Source organism: Lampetra fluviatilis, chromosome 32, assembly GCF_964198595.1.
Source record: "Lampetra fluviatilis chromosome 32, kcLamFluv1.1, whole genome shotgun sequence".
In the NCBI taxonomy this organism is placed as follows: Eukaryota; Metazoa; Chordata; class Hyperoartia; order Petromyzontiformes; family Petromyzontidae; genus Lampetra; species Lampetra fluviatilis.
In genome coordinates, this window is record NC_136306.1 from 1,934,702 (window position 1) to 1,958,613 (window position 23,912).

Genomic DNA, 23,912 nt, shown 5'->3' on the forward strand with positions numbered 1-23,912 from the left:
ACTCATCACATTCAGTTAACACATAACACCTGGGTTTGTTCCATGACCTCCTATCAGTGAGTCTTTGGCACTTTTACGCGGCCTGGCACAAGTGCCCGTGGTGATATCAATACACACACCACCACGTAGTTGAACTGCTTGGGGATATTTACAAATACTCGCACACATACGGATATGCACAGCGGTAGTGTGGGAGCGGTAGTGTAGCGGTTAGCGCGCTGCGCTACGAACCCGCAGACTCGAGTTCGATTCCCGCTCACGGCCAACACCACTGACGATTCTCTGAACTGGTCCTGGGCCTCCCCTAGGTCGACTCAGCCTAAAATGAGTATCTGGGTGTGGTGTGTAAACATCGCCACTAGGGAGACAAAGGCGGCCGGGCGCGGTTTTGGCCACCCCACCCCCTCGCACCCCACCCCCTCGTGTGCCGTGTCAGCCTTTATAGGTGCACGCAAACATCACTTTCCCCAACAGTCCGTGAAGACTATATGGGGGATCTTTGTCTTTGTTATGGCCTATATGTGGCAGAACGCACTGGGGACTGAGCGAGCGGGGGGGGGGGCTGCCTCGAAGGGAGACGCAGCTGCACTCCTCCTTCCCACCAGGATGAGACCGAAATGTTTATTTGTGGCTTTTTTCTTTTAGCCACACAACTGATGACGGGGAGTTTTACGGATGCAAGCGCTCGCAATTGTTTTTCGGGTCACCCCGCGTGTTGTTCGTCATGTCGTCCGACGTTTCGATCCGTGTGCTGGGAGCGTCCTGAGGCATCGGCTTGTGGAGCGAGAGATGTCCAAGACACAAGCGCGCGGTACAGCCCACAGACACATTTCTTTCCGCGCCTCCAATTCGCACGGTTGTCCACGTATGGTGCGAAAGAAGTTATACATACATGCAACCTTTATCGATAATAAAGTTTTTTTTTTGGGGTCAGATCGCGTGAATGTGTCACTAACCCGCCACCACCCGACACAGCCATTGAGTAAGGTTTGCCACAATTCTGGAAAATCGCCTGATCAAGCTGGGTTGCAATCACCGGCGAAACGTCATAGTCAAATTGTAAACGATGTGGGTTTACTCTCCCAACACCACCGGTGTGCTGAAGTTGTAATTAATTGGCGCGTTTTGTTCACGCGTCAGATGGTGGCGGGTTTAACGACACATTTACGCGATCAAACGCAAAAAAAACGTTTATGGATAATTTTGGTCACTAAAACTCTACTACCACAAATAACTACTGCGTGTTAAACACCTCAACCCTTTGTTTGGACCATGACCCTTGCTGCACCCTGGTCACACATGCGTGCGTGCACTCCGCCAGCTGGGTGGGTTATGGCAGGATGCAATTCACCGATGCCGGGATGGGCCGCTTGCTGAATGAAAGTTTGCCGTTGGCGGGATCGGGATGGCATGGGTGATTGGTAAAGTCACGCGGCAATCCGCAGCCCAGGTACTGACGCGTTGGAAGGTATGGAAGTTGTTCCGAAGCGGATCGTATGGTGTAACCCACATGCCCATGGACAAACAACTTCTGTTTGGCCAGATAAAGGGGGCTAAATGGGCTCGGCAGACGCTAGAGAAGAGATGGGCTGGACTTGGAGCTAAGTGGACTTGCTAAATAATTTGTACCAATGGTGTCACGATGTGTCTGTGTGGCAGAGGCTCGTGAATTATTCTACTTGGCAGTTAGTGGCAGCTGCCCTCAGTTTTGTTGTTCACTACCTGATGTACAGTTCAAGACTGTTTTGCATTTTTTTTTCAACTCGTGTTTGGTTTTGGACCTTGCATCTCCACGCACAACAAACGAGCGCTTCTTATCTTGGTGCCCGCTAACAAGATAAGTGGCTAAATTAATCATTTCACTACTTGTTGAAGGTGGATGCTGCCACTGTGGTGTAATGGTTAGCACACTGGACTTGCAATCCAAGAGGTCACAAGGTTGTTGGTTCGATCTCCTGGCGTGATGGGAACGTTACTTAAACCCCCACGCCTCTGTCCACTTAGCAGTATAATGGGAACACCTTTGTTAAGTCTATCGGCAGGTCACCTGTTGTGGGATAAAGTGTGGGGGAACTTCCACCCCCTCCAAAACGTCGCCCGTTTGGAAGAGTAGGCCAAATTCCCTCTCGTGCGGCTTATTAATTGAAATGAAATGGGCAGAAATGTACAGTATTATTAAGCAATAAAATTCAACCGGGCGTAGGTGCTATGAAACTTATAACTTGTAAGAAAATCATTTTCATATCGCACCTCTGATTAGCACAGTTAACTACGTACGGTCTGAAAGAAGTTCAACATACATATCGTGTAACTTTCAGTGGTGATTCTAATAATAAACAATTCTAATAATATTGTGTTGACATTTCAATCAGTGGTCGGACATAAAGTAGTGAAGCCTGAGATGAAGGCCTCAGCGATGGCTGGTGTAAGGGAATAGCGGATGTGGGGTGAGATTGCGTAGAGGGGGGCACAAGGCACCGTAGATCTGATGTACTCCAGTTTTTCCCTCCGCATCTAGATTCAACGTGCGTTTAGATGAATAATTCTTAACCTGCTGTGCACGCACCCCCTGGGGGTGCGAGATGCCCTTTCTGGGGGTGAGAGACATGGCCAGATTTTTTCAGAAGATAAATCGTCGAAACACAAATTAAGCGCGGGCACGTAAGTAGGGCAACTTTGATTCATCAAACCTATGCCCATATTAACATTTCCATTTCTTTACGATTGAGAACGAAAGGGGTGCAAGGCTGCAGTAAAGGTTAAGAACCACTGGTTTAAAGTATTCGTCTGCTCTACATTTCCACGTGACGAGCCACTTGGTTGAGCTATCATTTTCGGTAGCCAAGTCGCGCTTCTGAAAAGGAGCCAAACAGCTCAGTGGTGGCCTTACCTGGTGAAAATAAAAAAAATAGTTTACTTTCGTAAGAGAACAGGGATTCAAGCGTCAATAAGGGCTCCAAGGTGTCTCACGCTGTGCCAGTCTAAGGTCAGAGTGTAGGAGGTGCACAATAAAACTGGAGTCTTTACCATGAGTGGGATTTTCATTAAAAAACGAAACATCGGGCTTTGGCTCTTCCCCTATTGTTACCACTCCAATGGCTGCCTTGCCAACCTCTTCTGATTACTACTGCAACTCTTGCCTGTCGCATTCTGTTCAGAATTCCCCAGCTGCTTACCCTATTCCACGATGACATTTCGAAAATCCACCGCATGCACGTTCACCCGTGAATCCAGTGTCTATGGAGATGACGGTTTGAGTCTCATAGCTGTCCGGTTATATCTGCATTTTCTGCTTGGAAATACCAAAATAAATGCCGCTGTAAGCCTGTGGCTAATTGTAATGACCACTTGTCCTGCAGGAGTGATGACCTCGGGAGGACGTCGCCACTGCATTATTCTCAGAAAAACCGAACCGAGAATTTCTAATTAACGTGGCACGTCTGTTGCAAGTGATCACGTAACGTCTCCGCCTCGGGACTGAGCTCGTTGTAAAGCGACATTGAACCGGTTGGCTACATTGGCAACTGGTGACTTTGGATTATAATCACAAAGGGGAGGGGGTAAGATTTGCCCCCCCCCTCCCTTGTAGATAAACATACTTATCCGGTCTCCCAGCAACCTCAAAAGGGCAGCCTCTGAAGTTGCGCTGCTCTATTCCTTTTACTCTCCCTGCCCTCTCGATGGCCCCGTCTGCTCACAAAGTCATCCAGAGGGCCAAGGGCCTCGCAAGACCAGACTGCACAGTAGCAACAATTGTTACCTTGGCACCCGCACGTGGTTCCGTGTGTTTTGCTCTAAAGGCGCTCGCCCGTCGACTGCAGCGGCGTGCACACTGCCCCCCGCGAGAAACGAACGGCTTTCACAACTGTGTCAGACGCAGCAGCAGTAAGTGAAATTGAAATAAGGTCGACGTATGTTGAACTTCTTTCGCATCGTATGTAGGCAACCGTGCTAATCGGAGGTGCGAGGGAAGGCCAACAAATTAAACACAAAAATCAGCCCGAAAAAAATGAGTTTCCAAACTATATGATGATTTAAAAGTGCATAGCTCCAGTGGCTTCCTGATATCGGAAGAGCGTTCCAGACGGCCGTATAAGCGCATCTGAACGCGTGCGATGCGGTGGCCGTATTTCTTCAATGGCGAGCCAAAGTCCCTGCGCGGATGACCGCAGTTCGCGTGATGGTTTATGTTCCTTGACGAGTTCAAATGTCTCTGTGTGCAGGCTTCGTAGGTATGTTGAACTTTCGCACCGTACGTAGCCAACCGTGTTAAGCGGGGAAAGGACAACAAACTACAGCAGTTATTAAACACTGATCCATGTGGGATTTTTTTTGGAACAAGAAATACCATCAGCAGGGCAATCCACAGCAAGAAAATTAGAAATTTTCTTGCTGTGGATTTCACACCTGATGATGATTGCTTGTGTTGCAGTCGAAACGTCGTGCTAATTTGTATTGTTTCATATTTTTATTATTTTATTATTTCCCTTCTACGTGACTTTACCGAAAGAACCAAGAATAGCAACGTGAACACTACACATAAGGTGGTGACCACCGTTCCTAATCTCACTAACACTCGGGGGGAATACTGCATAACGTGACCAGGGCAGGTTAACAGGCTGCCTGGTCACGGACGAAGATCGGAGACTAGAGGACCGCTGATGGCGTCTTCATCCTGGGGTTGAATAGCCGCGCTCTCTGTTCACACCCCGCTTATACTGGTAGGAACCTCCTGGTTACACCAGCCCACAGGGGATTATTGTGTCTGTCATGCAGGGAGGGGCTGGGTGGGGCTAGGTGGGGAGGGGCTGGTCACCCCGTGGTGCCCTTATAAAACTCAACGTTTAACCTACTCACGCCGGCTTGTGCCCGCCCTCACAGTCGGCCATATTTGCGGAATTCACCACGTCGCCGTTGACCCTGGCCATTGACCGAGCAACCTAACGTTCCTACCAGCTCCCTCCGCAGGAATGTGTTAACTGCTGCGGCGTGGCCGGCCACGCCCTCGGCCACGCCCCCCTTCGAGATCCTTCGGGAAGATCTGGGCCCCTTACCACGTGACCACCAAGCTCCCCCCTGGGGCCCCTAGCCGCCCCCTTCGTCCGGTCACGTGTCCTGTCGGGTTCACACAGAGGGTCACGGCCTGACGCGACCTCCATGACACCCCGCCTACGGTACCCATACAGAGCCAACACAGTAGTGACGTCATGTCATTACGCTCGTACAGAGCCAACACAGTAGTGACGTCATGTCACTACGCTCGTACAGTCCCGATACAGTGACGTCATGCCATTACACTCGTATCAAAATACCGTATATCGAGATATCAGTTTCAAAGATATCAAATTGCAGATTACACTACGTTCTTCATAACTACTTTGTTTCCATCGCAGCTGGCTTCCCATACTGGACTTATTATTAAAGTCAAATTCACGTGTTTTTTTAAGTACAGTATTCAAATGTAGGTACATGTGTGCGAGGTTTTGTAGCAATAGGAAGTGATATCAAGGTCTTATCGCATCAGCAGTCCGGGCCAAATCGAAATGACCACACGATCGCTATTCTTTTTGGGATATTACACCTTTCTTTTAAAGTGTTTTTAGTGAGTTAAGGTGAGAATCCATGGTGTCCACGGGTCAGTTTTATGCTATACTGACAAGTCTACAGCCTCAGTTACGAACCCCACGTAGCAATGTCTGCATGTTGAACTTCTTTTGTACGGTACGTAGCCAACCATGATAATTGGAGGTGAGGGGGTAGGGCAACAAACTAAACACACCAAAAATATTTCTTACGAAATGAGTTATCAGTCCCAATTGTGGATCCTACAGCGCAAGGCCGTAGCCATGGAGTCAACATTGGGGGGGACCAAATCTTCCAGGGGGTCTGGGGGCCCCCCCCAGAAAATAAATAAATTTGAAAACGAATTTCCTGCCATTTCCTGCCTAAATTATAAAAAAAATCACTAACATAGGATGGACTTTTTTTTTTTACAATAATGTCTAATAATGTATTGTATTACATTGCTGTTTTTTTTCTTTTTTTACCTTTTCTTGCTTCATTGTATGTAATGGCAGAGATTAGGGATGATTAAAGTACAACCATAACCACAATCATATAAACAGAAATCTATTTTATAGCAATATATTGGGGGGGACATTTTGAGCATATATATTATAATTACGGCCTTGCTACAGCGGCAAATCTTGCTCTTGTAGGCCAAGACCAGCTTTTAGTGCCAGGTGTCCCAGAAAGGCATTTCTACAACATCAATTCCATAACTCGATTGGTGTTCTTGATAAACAACAGTCAGAATGAAGCTGATACTTTTACTTGTTGTGACAATATTCCTCTTTAACAATGGAATTCACGCTCGACGAAAGGTTGAAATGTGCTGCATGAGTTCTGTATCTGAATGAGTACGCGGTGTGTTCAAAGGTAATTTTGATGAGCGCTACCCTCCGTTATAGCAACCAGGGCTTTGAGAAAGAACCTGTTGACTTGCAGAAGTGTCTCGAACATTATTTATCGCTGCATTCGCGAAGAGCCCCGGGAGAAATCCGAGTTCGCGAGGGGCTAATGCATGCAGAGTACATAATGGTGGGCAATTTGAGTGATGCCACAGATGCAGCGTCGAGAAACGCAAGATATTTATTTTTGTAGGCTCCACAATGCGGACAATGCATTGTGAATTAAAGCAGCGAAAAAAAACCCTCTGAATATTTCAAGCGTGTCGCATTCCTCGTTGAGATGCCCTGTCCCTTTAATTGCAACGGACAACGTAACCCGCTCATTCCACCCGTTGCAATAATTCAACATCGCTTTGGTTGCGGCCCATATGCTGCACGCCGCGTAGCTGCAACGCGCGGCTAAGCTAAGCGCGCGTTGCAGCTTTTGACCTTCATCGTCCTTGAGAAGCATTTCAAGATGTATTTTTAGAGATGCTGTCGGTGACACGTATTCCTCCCCAAAGCAGTGCACGGGGGAAAAAAAGAAGTTTACGGGAGCATGCCCTCTGGAAATGCAGAGAAGCAATGCTTCAGATGTTGTTGTTGTTACCCTATCCTTGATTAAGGGAATGCAAATACGGAACGTCTTGGTGCATTATTTCCAGCTTAACAAACCCACGTGTTTTTTAAGCATTACATATCGCTGAATATTGGAATAATGGTAATTGTGGTTACATTTAATTGCCGCATAACCAATTTAGACCGCAATTACCAAATCGTTGAAGTGAACCATGGTGAGGTCAAGCGAAGCGCATTGGGCTTCAGTGGAATGCACTTCAAGATCTACTCTGCAGTGAGTGGGGCAGCGCTTCGGACACAGAGAATCGAGTTTTATTCCCAGCCACGATCAACATCAGCGATGTATGATATCCGGACCAGTTCTGAGTTCTACCCCCCTTCACCAACCCACACTGACCAGCATGGTGAAGTATGGACGGTCAAGCAACCCCCATGATAAAGGGCTGTTTTATACCGTCTAATTTACATTCATGACTTTGTCCTTGAATTCCCTCTTTTATAAATGCTCGTCAAGCAACTAATTAAAAGGTGGTTGGCTAAGTGATAAACACCCAGTGGAAGGTGTAATGTGGTCCGTGTGGAAAAGTATTGATGCATTTTATATGCCGCATTGCGTTTATCAACCTCTAATTACATATTAAATATTAGCATAATTAAATAGTAAGACATTTTTGGAAAACTTACAAATAAGAACATTGAAATTACAATATACATCTGCAAGGATAGTCTTATATATCGTTGAGCTGAAACAAATTAAAGTTTTGAATAACACTAAATATGAATGTACCTCAATGACTTGGACAGTTTTTCTTCTCTAAAGTTGGTTTTCAACAAGCTAGTTACGAGTAACATATTCAGGCATAAGTCAGAGGTGCAGTGCAGGTCACAAGCAAAACAAATGTGTACTAAGTGTCCATGAGGACACCTGTGTTGCAAAACCGTACCTCAATGAGTTAATATTGAAAATGTAAATGAAACGTGCCATGGTGCTTTTATAATAAACCAGGGAGTTATGTGACCGGAAAATGCATTCTACATTCATGGGGTCAATCGGTCAGGTGGAAAAACGAGGGCCAAATTCACATGAGAGAACTGAGCAGCAGCGCTGGGTGTGTGTCGCCAGGCCACGGCCCGAGCGATCGAGCCACCAGACTGATTCCTTTTGAATCTGCCATGCATTTTAAGACTGGGCCGAATCTACCTCGGAATGTTGTCCTTCCCCCACACCTCCAATAAGCACGGTTGGCTGCGTACGGTGCTAAAGAAGTCCAACATACATACATGCCTGTAGTACATGCGTTGTGACCGTGCTGACTCTCACAATATGTATAGGAAGGCCGGAGGGCTGGGGGGGGGGGCAAGGCACCGCCGTGCAAAGCCGTTAAGTTGGTAAGATCGGTTGGTCCGTGAAGATCGTTGACCTTGGAGAGTGATCTCACGTTCCAACAGTCTGGGCCAGACCGAGATCACCCAGATCTGCTGAGCTGGCGTCGTTGAGATCCTGACAAGCATCCGAGGTTCTACAAGTCTGGTGATTTGATGGTCTCGGCTAAGTCGCCAATGACCGCACAATAAAACACCATATTACATTTGGATGCTCATAGCATGTGGCTTATTCTAGCTCTGAGAATTAACAAAAATGAATTTGACATATGGCAAATTCACACTTCCACACCTAAACAAAGTGACAAACAATGTCACGTATTTGCAATTTTCTTTATTTTGCATATGTGGCTGGGTGATGCAGCTGTAGAGTGCATGGCTTGCAATGGATGAGTTGTTTAGTTCAAATCCCAGTCAGGGTCGATTTACTCCTCCGTCTCTCAAGGGTGAAACAAACAAAACAGTACCGTCTTGTGGAGAAGTCACCAGTTTGTTTCGTATGGAAAGACCATTGGAATGTGGACTTCCCAATTCAGTGGCAAACCGGTTTGATTTTGTTACATTTGCCATTCATTGTGCCTCTGGCAACACTTTGGCAAAACCACTTTGGCAAGCCTCACTCCCAGCTAAGTGACAACTCCAATCACAGTTGGCGACAGATGTTTGTGTCGCGAGACGGGTGGGTTAGGCACGGACAGATCGCTTGGTATTTGCCATTGGCGCTCGGCAAATGCTCAGCACAAAAACATCCTGGAACCCCGGGCACCACCTTACAGTGCACAGCCCAGGAATTGCTCGCTCACGCCACTGTTGGCCGAAGGTCCTCCACTAGAGGGAGCTCGAGAGGGTCCTTGTAGAGGGCATTTGAGGTATTCTTCCACGCTGGCCCGAGTGGGAGTGCCCGCAGTTTGCGCCACGATTACACGATCTGTCATCGACTGACGTGGGTACCCATTTAAACATCTGGGTGGAAAGAGGTGAGGGGCGGGGTAAGATTTGAGAAATCTGCCCCACTGTTTGAGACGCTACTGCTCAAGATCAAATCGAACCGGTGACCTCTGGATTGCAAGTGCAAACTATTATCAACACGGTGGCAGCATCCCACTTGCAAATGTTCTTCTTCTCAGCGAGGTCCCCCTTACATAAGGTGGTCTACGATGTATCGGGGCAGTCTTGCTTACAGAAAAGCCCATGGACCTTAGGGAGCTGTTGTTGTGGCCTCACTCTCGTTCATAGGGTACGCACCGAGTAACCAGTGTAGTATAAATCGATGTCTGCGCTGTAAATCCAGCTGCTGGCTTCAGAGGACGAGTGAATGCCACTCGTGCCCTCGGAGATCGCTCGCAGCAGGCTCTTCCTTTGCCGTCCTATTTGGGTCCCGTAAACTCTGTGACTTTTCTGGAATGACGTCATTCCCCAGATTGCTTCCAATCGGTCGAACGCCGCTTTTTTTTCGCTTTATTTTCACATTGTGGAATATGCTAGAAAATGTATAAATACCGTGGAAATTAAATATTTATAAGAGGAAATAATGATTGCTGCCCAAATCACGTCGTTTTGAAATGCTCTGTTCGAGGTTTTTTCTTTTTCACATTAAGTAACCATTTGACTATTAGCAATAGCGACCTAGTGACAAATGATAGCTCAACGAAGTGGCTTGTGTGGAAATGTATTGCAGCCAAGTGCTCAAAACGCATGTTTCTAAATGTGGAGTGAAAAACCAAAGAACCTAGAATAAAAATCATGCAAATTCAAAATATGCGTCAGGGTCGGGATCGAACCCACGACCTCCTGTATACCAGGCGAGGTACTAACATCTCACCACTGTGGCGCCCTATGCAGCACTGTCTGCTAGAGCTGCACAAGCGATGCAGCCCCACCACCACCTTCAAGCCAATCGGTCACGGCAGCTAGCGATGGTGTGGGGAGCAGTGGGGCAGCAGTTCACGCGCTGCCCGATCCCAGCGACCCCAGTCCGATTCCCTGCCACGGCTGAGATGGGTGGTATGTGGACCGGCCATGGGCTCCCCAGCGTGGAGAAGTATGGTCAAACAAACCCTGTGACTGACACAGCATTGGGGGGGGGAGGCAGGACGCTTCATCCAGTAGTGAAATCACATTGATTGGAGCCAAACATTTTTACGTGTGTAAACTTCACTGGCTTAGCTGAGATGGCAAAGTGGACAACGCACACACAAGCCATTCATGATCGTCATTGGGTCTGTCCACTCCAGGGCTCGATCCCACACACTCGGGGACCACGCGAAACCCTGTTCCAGCGCGTTGCATTCCCGAGTCCACTCGCTACTTGAATTTCTTGAGGCAACGTTGGCCTCGTTCATTGCTCGGGATTATGCAACTTTCCAATCCAGTGGTCACCAAGTTACAGCTCCTCAATCGCTGGTTCATGATAAACTGCCAAATTCCAACGGGGAAAAGCATTCCGCGGTTTGATGTCACCTGATGATGCACAAGGCCAATATCTCGCACAGTGTGGGACAAAAGTGGTCACTCTTTTCACGACTGCAGTACGGATTAAATGTTTGAATGCGAAATGAAAATTAAGACGGAGGAACAAATAAAACTCACCACCTTCTTTACTAACACCGCCGTATAACTATTAAGTGTAATCTGCAACTACAAGTCAATCTGCTTTCAAGCCGCTCTGAATAAGGGCCACTACCCATCTTAAGAGTCAAGAATGAAGGTGGCGGGTCTTTAGAATGTGCTATTTTCCTAAAATGCGTTTTCATAAACGACAAATTCCCGTCTGTACATTTATGGAAATGTATCCCAATAGAGGACAATCGTGCCCATAGCGGCTTTGTCGAGCGAGTGGTTTGGCGCTGCACGGTTTACCCAATGAGGCCTGCCTTTTCTCGGCTGTACGCGGTTCGAAGCGGCTGAGATTCTCATCTCCGCGTTGAATAGTGCCGTGGGAGTGCTGCATCCGCCGGGAAGGTGTGAACGAGTCGACTGTGAGATCGGTGAGAACGATTTATTTCCCATCTCGCTGTCCAGTCGTTGAGGATGTCAGTTAGACGGAAGCCGAGATGGCAAATCATCAACACGGACAACGACACATATAGCCCTTAACAGGCTTTAAGGGCAAGTGCTGTTCGTGAACACCTACGAAGGCCGGACCGAGGTGGGTGGCCAACACCACGCCCGGCCGCCTTTGTCTCCCTGGTGGAGATGTTTACACACCGCGCACCAGGTACTCATTTGAGGCCGAGTCAACCTAGGCGAGGCCCAGGACCGGTTCAAATAATCGTCACTGGTGTTGGCCGTGAGCGGGAATCGAACTCGGATGGGCGGGTTCGTAGCGCAACGCGCTAACCACTACACCGCCACTCGGCACCACACATTGACACAACAATACAGATTCCCCGTGTAGCCCTTAACAGACTGTTGGGGCAAGTGCTGTTAGCGAGTAGCACCTGTGAAGGCCGGCACGGCACACGAGGTGGTGGATGGCCAGCACCAACCCACTGACACACACAACACATTGCCACATGTACCGAGCGTGTCCACTCATTGAGGCCGTCAGACGGACGCCTTAGATGGCGAATTATTAACGGTCCACGTGTCCGGCTGGCCACGCAGCGTCAGCTGGTGACGGAGTGGCAGACAATTGGAATCGCGTCCGCCAGGAGGACGTGCGCCGAGGAGATGGAGTAATGAAATCGGCTCTTGTGCAGCTGTGGAGAATTACTACAACGCAGGGATGGCGGCGGCTTGGGGAAGCCTTCATCCAGCCGGTGGATTGATTCGTGGCCGAGCATGATGACAGCAGCGTCATCGCCGCACGTGATGAGCACGGGTGAAGAGAGCGCGTCGAGGAGGTGCCGTAGGTGCAGCAGGTAGGTTTTACAAGTGCTGGCGACCTTCACGGCGACATGCGCACGCCCTGCGTCTCATCACGCCACGGACACACACACGGACACATTGCCCCATCACTCCCTCCCTCCCACTCGGCGTGAGTCTTCACTCGCATCGCTATCACCGACACACGCGAGACGCACGGAACGACACACATCGACACACGCCTAACGACACATCGACAAACCCACTGACACACATGAGACATCCACACACACACGAGACGCACGCAATGGCACACATTGACAAAGATACTCCGTGTAGCCTTAACAGACTTTTGGGGCAAGTGCTGTTAGCGAGCACCTATGAAGGTCGGCACGGCACACGAGGGGGTGGGTGGCCAGCACCACGCCCGACTGCCTTTGTCTCCCCAGTGGCGATGTTTACACACCACACCAGGTACTTATTTGAGGCTGAGTCGATCTAGGGGAGGCCCATGTCCGGTTTAGATAATCGTCGCCAGTGGTGACCAAACTTGGGCGGGTCGCCGGGTTCATAGCGCAGCGCGGGAACCACTACGCTTCACACTGACACACCCACACATCAACACACCCACTGACACACCCACACCAACACACCCACTGACACTCCCACTGACACACATCAACACACCCACTGACACACCCACACATCAACACACCCACTGACACAACAACAACCGCCATTCGCCACTAAGTGGCGGTGACGTCACCACGACGCTTGTGCCAGGCCATGTGCACCTTGAGGCCACGTGAAGTTTCGAACGCCCGCTGGCAGGAGGTCACGGGGCAGATCCAGGTGCCACGGGTCGACTGACTGAGATGACCGAGATGACTGGCTGATGCACCACCTGTGCCCCCTACTGTACCAATTTGCTGTGCTTTAGCCACCCGGCGCTCCGCTCGTTGTTGTGAGCGTCGCTCCTCCGCCCTCCGTTGTTGCATCCAACTGCCAGTAGCGTCCTTCACGAGCTTCCTCCACAGAGGCCGATCTTGACACCGCTGGTACCAGTCATCGGAAAGTCCACTCAGCTCCACGTCCTCCTGTACCACATCACTCCATCTCTTCTCTAGCCCATGCCGCGCCCGTTTAGCCCCCTCGATCCGGCCGAACAAAAGCTGTTTAGGCATGCGGTGGCTGGGCATGCGGACTATATGACCCAGCCACCGCAGCCTTGCCTGCTGGAGGAGCTCACCGATGAGACTTTGCCCAGATCTTTCAAGGATTTGTGAGCTCCTCACACAATCCAGCCTGGTTAAACCCAGGATAGATCGTAGGCAGGCCAGCCTAAATGTTTCTAACTGGCGAAGATGCTCCATTAGGGGGGTCCACGTTTCGCAAGCGTAGAGAAGGGAGGGAATGACTGTGGCCGAGAAGACCTGAAGCTTCGTGCGGAGCGACAGACCAGGTAGCTTCCACACAGCGTTATGCAACCGATGAAAAGATATTGCCGCTCGACTGATTCGGAGTGAGACCTCTGCTGTTAAACTGGAGCCGGTCATAAGCACACTGCCCAGGTATGGGAAACTCTCCACTCTCTCCACTACTGCCCCATCACCGATTGGGAGTTGTGGGGGTGGAGTGTCCGATGGTACAAAATACCCAGGCAGGTGCTTAGTTTTAGTGGAGCTGATGGTAAGGCCCCACCTCTTAGTGGCACGCTCCAGTCTCAGCAGCAGCGTCTCCAACTCCTCTGAATGAGCAGCTATTGCCAAATCATCGGCATACATAACACACATCAACACACACATCAACACACCCACTGACACACACATCAAGACACCCACTGACACACACGGGGCACATGCAGTGACACATCAACACCTACTGACACACGAGGCACATTCAATGACACACATTGACACAAAGACACACACACTAGGCAGGACACACATGCCAACACACCTCAACACGCGCGCAGAGATAAAGACACTGACCCACACACACACAACCTCGCAGGGGTCACGCAGACCGAGTTCTCAATTAGAAGTTAAGAATAATTATCCCAATTACTGTCCAGCGTGCAGATAAATCACATTTAACTCGGCGTGGACAAAATACGTGCGGCTTTAATGCGGGTCATGGCTCAGATATTTATATTTATAGGAAGTATACATATTTTTAATCTGTGATAATTCTTTAAACTGAATACCGCCCTCGCGCGAACACTTCATTGAGTCACACAAGCAGCTAGCTGGAAAGCAAAGATCTCCCAACACGCTTAACACGAAGGATTTTGCGATCAATATCCATTATACAGTTTTTTTTGGGTTATAGCGCGTAAATATATAAATGCGTCATTAAACCCGCCACCACCCGACAGCCAATTAGTAAGGTTTGTCACGTAAACAACATGCCAATTATTTTACTAGTGTAGTGACACAGCGCCGACTGCTGTACAACAGCAGCAACTGCGGTGGACACTTAGCGCACACGCCATTGAGCACATTACACGGTGTGTGCCGGCAGGGCGGAGGAACTGGGTCAAGGGTCACGGTAGACCTCGTGGGGAGGCCCCTGGAACCCTCTGGTGGGTTCTAGAAGGGAGGCGTGGCCAGGGCGAAGCCAAGCCGCGCCGAAGAGAATAAAAGCAGCGGAGAGTGAGAGCTCCAGGCTGCCAGTTCCGGGAGTGGACTCGTCTCGTCGTCGTCGCCGCCACCTTCGCCCGATCATCGCGCGGCCGGACAGCGGTGGCTGTCTCGGTCGACGCCGTCGGTGCAACGCGGACGGGGTCGTGTCTGGGACGGGCCGTACGGCAGCGTGGTCGTGAGAGAGGATGCCGGAGTTGGTGGTGTGAACGAGAGATAATAAAGAGGGACGGTGCCTCCTGCAACTACCTCGTTTCCGACTGAGTGTGCGCCGCACGCACACACGCCAGGAGGAAGGAGGACACTACACTAGTACAGCACACCGGTGTGTTGGGAGAGTAAATCCACAATATCTACAATCGATTGTAAACAATCCACAACATTTAGAATCGATTGTAAACAATCTATTGTAAATGTTGTGACTTTACAATCAAACACACTGGTGTGCTGTACTAGTGGAGAAGTAGTATGGGGATGTGACGTCATACGCGCTGTGCGGTACGATGACGTCATGTCTCGTGGGACTTAAGGGGGGCCCTGTGACGAAAGCAGGGTCATTGTGGGAGCCCGGGATGGAGAGCGGTTGAAGAGACAGTCAGGGGTAGAGCTCGGGGAGTCTGGAGAGAAGCCGGCGGTAGTTGTGGAAGGTGCTGCTCTCCCTGGTCGGTCGGTGTTGGCTGAACCCCCGATCCGACTCGAAGGAGAGAGCCCTGGAGCTAGCCGAGCTAGGGACAGACAGAGCCGAGGGTCCACGTGAAGGACCCAGTGTAGGGCACCTACCCCTGGTGAAAGTTAATAAACCGGCGCAAACCCTTACATGAAGACTTCCCTCCGCGTCGTCATTAAGCACACAACACGAGTAACAAACTGCCATGTTCTGTTTACGTGACCAACCTTACGAATTAGCTGTGTCGGGTGGTGGCGGGTTTAACGACACATTTACGCGATCTAACCCAAAGAAACCGATCATGGATATAGCAAAACGCTTGTGGCACTGGCTGGGACCAGCCCACAAAGATCCCCCGTGAAGCCTGTAACAGACTTGGGGCAAGTGATGTTATCGAGCACATATGAAGGCTATCACGGCACACGAAGGGGGTGGGTGACCAGCACCACGCCCGGCCGCCTTTGTCTCCCCAGTGTCGATGTTTTATACATCGGACCAAGGTAGTAATTTGAGGCTGAGTCGACCTAGGGGAGGCCCAGGACCGGTTCAGATAATCGTCACTGGTGTTGGCCGTGAGCAGGAATCGAGCTCGTGTCGCCTGGTTCGTAGCGCAGCGCGCGCTAACCTCTACACTACCGCTCCCCATGGACCCGTGTGAGTGTGAGCACACGTGAGCACACTCAGTGAGTTTGAACATGCTCAGTGAGCACACATGTGCATGCTCACACGGTGTGAGTGTGCTCAGTGAGTGTGAGCACACGTGTGCACGCGCAGTGAGTGTGAGCACACGTGAGCACGCTCAGTGAGTGTGTGTGAGCACGCTCAGTGAGTGAGTGTGAGCACGCTCAGTTAGTGAGTGTGAGCACGCTCAGTGAGTGAGTGTGAGCACGCTCAGTGAGTGTGTGTGAGCACGCTCAGTGAGTGTGTGTGAGCACGCTCAGTTAGTGAGTGTGAGCACGCTCAGTGAGTGAGTGTGAGCACGCTCAGTGAGTGTGTGTGAGCACGCTCAGTGAGTGTGTGTGAGCACGCTCAGTGAGTGTGTGTGAGCACGCTCAGTGAGTGTGTGCTCACACACTCGCACTGCCACAGCCGCGCGTGCGCACAGCAGCGATGACCTCGATGCCTGCCCGTGTCCGGGTTGCAGCAACTCGCGCATCCGTTCCGTACAACGACTGCGCCACAACACTGTAGGTGACACACCATGTGGTGTGTAGACTACACACAACACTGTAGGTGACACCACGCGGTGTGTAGACTACACACAACACTGTAGGTGACACACCACGCGGTGTGTAGACTACACACAACACTGTAGGTGACACACCACGCGGTGTGTAGACTACACACAACACTGTAGGTGACACCACGCGGTGTGTAGACTACACACAACACTGTAGGTGACACACCACGCGGTGTGGACTACACACAACACTGTAGGTGACACGCCACGCGGTGTGTAGACTACACACAACACTGTAGGTGACACACCACGCGGTATGTAGACTACACACCACACGCTGTGTAACTTACACACCCCAGGCTTGTAAACATCCCCCACGCTGTCGACTACACACCACGCTGTAGGCGACACGCCACAGGCTGTAAACATCACGCACGCTGTTACACGCCCTCACCCCACGCTGTACAACACCCCAATGCTGTTTGCTACACCCGGCTACGGGGGGGTGTGGGGGGGCGCCACGCACACCGCCCTCGCTCGCACCGCGCAAGGAGCCCGCGGGGGTCTCGCCGCGCCCTCGAATAACCCCGGCGGCGTGGGCTGGACGGGGCGGTGGAGACGCACGAGGTCGGGGTAGGGGGGGTAGGGGGGTGTGTAGGGGTGTATAGGGGTAGGGGTGTAGGGGGGGGTCTGGGTCTAGGGGTAGGGGGTGTAAGGGTGTATAGGGGTAGGGGTGTAGGGGGGGTCTGGGTCTAGGGGTAGGGGGTGTAGGGGTGTATAGGGGTAGGGGTGTAGGGGGGGTCTGGGTCTAGGGGTAGGGGGTGTAGGGGTGTATAGGGGTAGGGGGGTGTAGGAGTCTAGGGGTAGGGGTGTATAGGGGTAGGGGTGTAGGGGGGGTCTGGGTCTAGGGGTAGGGGGTGTAGGGGTGTATAGGGGTAGGGGGGGTCGTGAGCGGCAACGTCGCGGGGCTCGGCACGCGGTGACCGCCTCGCGAGAGAATGTTGGTGCGGGGATCGTCCATTGAGTCGTTCCGCACGAAAATTCGTCAAAACTTGACCCCTCCCGCCCCTCTCCCTGTACACACGCGGACTTTTTACCCCCCCCCCCACCATCTGCGTACGTATGCTTGACGCACCTCCCCCCCCCAAATCCTATAGAATGGCCGATATTTAATCCACGCAGAAACGTTTAAGGATTAATAATATTAACGCGTTAAGCTAACAGTCCACCGCCGGCTGCATTATTATTATCGAGGCTTCACCCCCCCCCCCCGATTGCTATGCGAACATTGTAAGTAGACCCCTCCCCCCATACACAAGCTACGCATTTGTGTTAACCCCCCCTACCCCCTACCCCATGCGTACGTACTCAATGGATGGCCCCTTTATCGACCGCGATCAACGAGTTGTCGCGAGCGAGTGGGCGAGCGTTGGAGCCTCGTGTTGTTGTTGTTGTGATGGTGGTGATGGTGGTGGTGGTTGCAGCAGCAACATCGTCAGCATGCCTCTACTCGTGCTACGCAGGACCACAATCGCGCGAGACGCCTCCACCATCACCTCCACCACCACCATCACCTCCACCACCATCACCACGATGAATTAACACGAGGCCTCTGACAAGTGCTGTTAGCGGAGCACGAATGAACACCAACACGGCATACGGGGAGCGAGGTGGGTGGGTGGTGGATCGACAGAACTACGCCCGGCCGCCTTTGTCTCTCCCCTAACCACCCCACGGGTCGATTAAGGGAGGTTGGCCCTGGAGCGACGTTCGCAACTGATGTAGGTTGCGAGTTTGGGGACTCGAACGTCGGTCTCGTGTCGCAGTGCGCTAATCGCAGCACGCTGCCGCTACCCACAATGGCATGTCGCCTTTAACAGATTGTTACAGCAGCGATGTTAGCCGGTAGCACCTGTGAAGGCCGTCACGGCACACGAGGGGGTGGGTGGCCAGCGCCACGCCCGACCGCCTTTGTCTCACCCAGTGGCGATGTTTACTGCACACCGCACCCAAGGTACTCATTTGAGGCTGAGTCGACCTAGGGGAGGCCCCGGACCGTTTCAGACAATCGTCACCGGCGTTGTCGGTGTTTTTGTTTTCCCGAAGCGCATCGCCGAAACTGCTGCGCGACCGCTCCCCAGAACGGTAAACAAAGATCCCCCGTGTAGCCTTCACACATTGCTTGGGGCAAGGGCTGTTAGCGAGCACCTATGAAGGCCGGCACGGCACACGAAGGGGGTGGGTGGTCAACACCACGCCCGGCCGCCTTTGTCTCCCGAGTGCCAACGATGTTTACACACCGCACCGAGTACTCATTTGAGGCTGAATCTACCTAGGGAACGCCCTGTACCGGTTCAGATAATCGTCACTGGCGTTGACCGTGAGCGTGAATCCGAACCCGGGTCGCCAGGTTCGTAGCGCAGCGCGCTAACCACTACACCACCGCTCCCCGTACAACAGTAAACACGCGCACCACGCACCACGGATGGAGCGTGGTGGTGGTGTGTACAGCAGAGAGCGCACGCACCACGCACCACACACCACGGATGGAGTGTGGTGCTGCTGGTGTGCACAGCAGAGAGTGCACACACCACGCACCACACACCACGGATTGGCGGTTAGCGGACGCCACCACCCCCTTTGTGCTGCTGCGGGACGTGTGGCCACTATGTGCGGTCTGCACCGCCGTGCCCGATCCTTCTAGAACATTCGACTCGGTATTTCCGCTGCCGGCTTTGTATAGAGGGGGGGTGTGTGTGGTGGGGGTTATGTGTGTGTGAGGATGTGTACGTGTAAGCTTGCGCGCCGTGCGCACAAAATATATACATAGCATAACGCGTGCGAGTGTGCGCTTTCTCCTCCTATACGCGTGTGCGTGTGTGCACGATGCCATGTGTATACCTGTACGGCAGTCCCGTTTGTCAATCCACCGCTGGATGAAGGTCCTGGTCACCTCGTGTGTCGTGCGACGGCTTGCGCGGACCATACTTCACCCACCATACTGCGCCCACGGCCGATGAGTGCATGTTTGTGGGAGGCGTTGAGAGCCTACAAGGATTGCAAGTCCCCCCCGTACTGATGATGTGCGAGCCGTGGGCTTCTCCACTGCGCCACCTCCAATCCGCGGCTGTAAATGCACGCGTGCCTTTGCGCGCAGGTGCGCACGATGCATATGGCAGAGCGCGTGCGCGTGTGGCATGGTGATGGGGGAACCGCAAAAAAATAAAACATCGCACGCAATGGCACGGCTGATACGAATTCACAACGTTGGGCACCGATCCCTCTCCGAGAGTAAACCTGTTGGAGCACGGGGCGCACGCCGACGAGAGCCACGTTAACCGCGCAATACGCGCCGTGCCAATAGGCGCTCGCAAACAAAGTGTCGCACCAACGGGGAAGTCATCGCGCCGCGTGGTAACCACTGCGTTTTATTGCGCGCAAATCCCGACCACGTATGCAACAGACCACACGCACGCGCGCGTGTGCACACACATCGTGCGGTGGCGGGGCTATGTCATCGTTTCTACTGCATCGTTCCATTACCCCCACCGCCATCCCATATTCACTTGTTGACGCCGGAGTGAAGCGGGCAGGCAAGGGAGGTGGTGGTGGGGGGGGGACGCTGGGCATGGCTGCAATGCAGGGCAAGGCAGGGCTTGCGGGGGGCTGTGTAGAGGGAGATTGCGGGGAGGAGCCCATCTGGTTCGTACTGGCTGGAGCTGGAACTCGCCTATATAAGTGAGCGTGGCGAGTTAGCATCGCTACGCACTTCCAATCCACTCGGTCCGCATCATACCTCGTGTCCTGTCTACTGCTGCTGCTGCTGCGCTGCACGAGAGCCAACTTCAACGTCAAAGCCCAACCTACGCATCGACAGACATGTCTGGGAAAGGTGATTCTCTCTCTTGTTGATGAATTACCGTGGTTGTCACGTAGCTCGGCACCACACGCGCATGTTGCACGTTCGTAGTGAAGCGACGTCGACGTGACGGCGCGTGAATTAACGGCGCTGTGCAATTGCATTGGGAGCGAGGGGCACCTCCGTGTGCCAATTTCTCGGTTGCAATGAGGGATCCGTGCATCGCGAATAAAAACCGCGCATCCCAAACGATGCACGGTGGGTTTTTTTGTTAAGATGCGCAGCCGTCTCTGGAGGTCGTCGTCTGGGCTGCCGCGTTTCCTACCGGAGCAATATTTGTCGTGGCGAGAGAGAAATCGGTGAAAAATGCACCGATCATGTAAATTTGCAGATGTCAAAACGTAAATGTGTGTGTGTGTTTAGGTGCTGCCCCGAAGAAGGGAACCGACAAGGCTGCCGCCGTGACGACAAAGGAGCCAGCGAAGGAGGGAGAGAAGAAAAAGGAAGGGGGGAAGAAGGAGGGTACGTGACGCCAATCATTCTCACACGGGGGGACATGCGCTTCGCCAACGCCATTGCAACGCACCACACGTTACGCAACAACCCGTTGAGCGGCCAGTCAAATTCAATGTTTGCTGCGTGTTAAAGTCCCTCTGTGTACTGAGCGGCCCGTTAACCCGTGGTTTCTGTGGTGTGCCTGCTGGTTTCCCTTTGGCTCGCAGGAGGAAAGAAGAAGTGATTGCGCGCTCGGCGACAAAAGAAGAATCCGGCGGGGAGATGAGGAGTTGGATGCGCGCCGTGGTGTATTTTGTTGAGCGCGCCTGTGGATAGTTCTACTACAGTCGAACACGTTCGTGGTTGTATTTGTGCTGTGTAAATATTGAAGGGCTTTGACACCCCAATCATTCCTACTTAACAAGAGATGTACTCTGCGTTGGGTTTGTAATAAAAACAACTGAATGGAATCCCATATTTACGTGTTTTTCTTGGTTTATTCGCGCGGAATATTTTAGTAGGTCAAAGCAACACAATACGACCGGGCCGAGTTGGATTCCTGCCAAGTGGCTCGGTGGGAGAGGAAGCAACTCGCAATCGATAATGAGAGTCCCAAATCCTGTTTGGGGATTTTCCTCATCCCATCATCCCTCTTTCACTCCCCCCGGGTCGATAAAATTAGTACCACTGTGGGAAGCCAACGATGCCATGGAGAAGACTTCCCCTAACCAGCGTGGCATTTCCACCACTGGCTCGGAGCTGTAAAGATGAGCATCGCCTCGACGCTCATTCGGAGCAGCAAATGGCAATGACCTTAGGGTTAGGTCGTGTATTGCCTTAAGCAAGCAGTGGCAATTCCACATTCCTATGGATGTCAACCCACAGGGGCCATGTATGGCGGTGAGTGGCCGGGCTGGCTGTTAAGAGCCATGCAAAACAAAAAAAAAACCCCATACCCGCACATTTTAAAGATGATGCATTGTGTATCCGAGTCTTATTCGAGCGCTAAGGTGGTAAACAAGACCACAAAGATGGTTGACGTAGCTGGAACCAATGGGGGGAGGCCATACCCGATCAATTGTTCTTCCCCCTCCGCCCCTGCACATCAACAACGGCAAGCCGATAGGGGGCGCGCGAATTCCATCCCCGGCGAGAAGGTTCGAGTTAACCGACGACGACGACCTCGTTCTACATGCGCCACACGCAGGCGCAGTGAGGTGACGCTCAGTTTCTGAGTTTTTTTTTATTGTTACACGGGTTGATGGTTCCCGTTTAACCAATTGCCCGGCAATTTTGCACGGTAGATCCTTGGTGTGTGAGCACAGCAGCAGCAACATCAGTGTAGCAGAGGGTAAGGGTTATTACGGAACAATTGCACAACGAATAGGTTGTTAGGTTTGGATAATTGCAGAGTGTCTGGCTGTGCCAGGGACCTCAGGATGTTGGGTTTTTCGCAGCCAATGCGAGGCATAATTGACTTTTGGGTGGGGCCACGTATGTCATCATTGCGTGCCCCAAAAAATCAATTGTGACGACATTCACCCGAGTCAACCTTGGAGGGATGAACAGCTGAGTTAAAGCCCCCCCCCCACACACAAAAAAGGGTTGTAAAGCGCTGACTTCTGATTGGGAGCCGCACGCGACACCCAGAGACCATGCCAAACGCCGTGGTGGATGTACCGTGCACCCTATATAACGGGGTATTTTTTTAAAATTCATTGGGGGATCCTAAGCAAAACAAATCGCACTCCCAAAGCTCAACACGTGAACAGCGTGCACAGACATAACTTCAGCGTGGGGTAAGGGGCCGTCCATAAATGACGTCACACACATAGGGGGGGGGGGGGGGGTCAGATATTTGTGACGATGTGTGACGAGGGGGGGGGGTGGTTTGAGAAATGTGACGTCACATCAAAATACGAAACTTTCAATAAATATAGACCACTTCCAACTTAATTAAATAGACTTTTAATAAATGTTTTCTCCTACAACATCAGAGTGCAGCGCCACATTATAGTTTAAAGCGATTTGAAGCATGTTTTTTTTTTGGGGGGGGGCAGAGCTTTGTGACGTCATATTTGAGGGGGGGGTCTGACTTTTTGTGACGCCGTGTGACGATGGGGGTCAAAAATCGTCCAAAATCGCGTGACGTCATTTATGGACGGCCCCTAAGCCACTTTCTTGAGCTTTCATTTGGGACCAGGTCGCTTCTGAAAAATAAGATAAGAGCTCAATGGGCCTTACCCGGTAGGATGAGAAAAATCGTGTAGTTGTATTCTTTATATTTGTTTAAAAGTGATTTGTTTACCTTTCCTGTTCTCTGCAATCCTGTCACGTGTTTCTATTGTTTGTTGTTGCAACGTTCTGAGCTGCCCCCTACTGGACATCTGTAAAAAAATAGCTTTATAGCTCATTTGATTCCTCCAGTTTCAACAAACATTCTGATTCTGCTGCTGCCACGCACTCCCAGCTGAGTGCCGCACTCATTACCCCGCAGCATCGGACTGTGTTCCAGAATTCACGTGTGATTGCCAAGTGGTTTGATGGGTGTTATTTGTCTTTACGTTTTATTTCCTCTGGAATGTTGATTTTTGAAATGTACACTTTTACAATAAAACAAAAACTATATAAATTTCGATTTAAAGCTTTCGTGACTGCAGGGATTCATCTTCTTGGTTCTTTCAGTTAAAGTCACGTAGAAGGGAAGTAATAAAATAATAAAAATAAAACATAATAAAATAATTCTCACGACGTTTCGGCCACAACACAAGTAGCCGTCCTCAGGTGAAGACAGGTCTGTCGAGGCAACAGCGTCTAAAAGAAAACACCACCACGCTTGGAGCGTCTATTT

The 23,912-nt window shown here is 51.3% G+C and overlaps 1 protein-coding gene and 1 long non-coding RNA gene across 2 annotated transcripts in view; one reads left to right on the plus strand and one right to left on the minus strand.

Moving 5' to 3' along the window:
* LOC144943618 (RNA-binding protein 5-like) overlaps window positions 1–19,627 on the minus strand; it is a 69,915-nt gene extending 50,288 nt beyond the window's left edge. Inside the window, exon 1 of the mRNA XM_078871241.1 lies at window positions 19,609–19,627. The gene's annotated coding sequence lies outside the window, so the exon portion shown is untranslated. The remainder of the gene's footprint in view (window positions 1–19,608) is intronic.
* An 819-nt stretch (window positions 19,628–20,446) lies between these two features.
* On the plus strand, window positions 20,447–21,538 carry LOC144943619 (uncharacterized). Its single transcript, XR_013639518.1, has 3 exons — window positions 20,447–20,599; window positions 20,990–21,088; window positions 21,289–21,538. It is a non-coding gene; the product is annotated as an uncharacterized LOC144943619 (long non-coding RNA).
* Window positions 21,539–23,912: the final 2,374 nt, after the last annotated feature.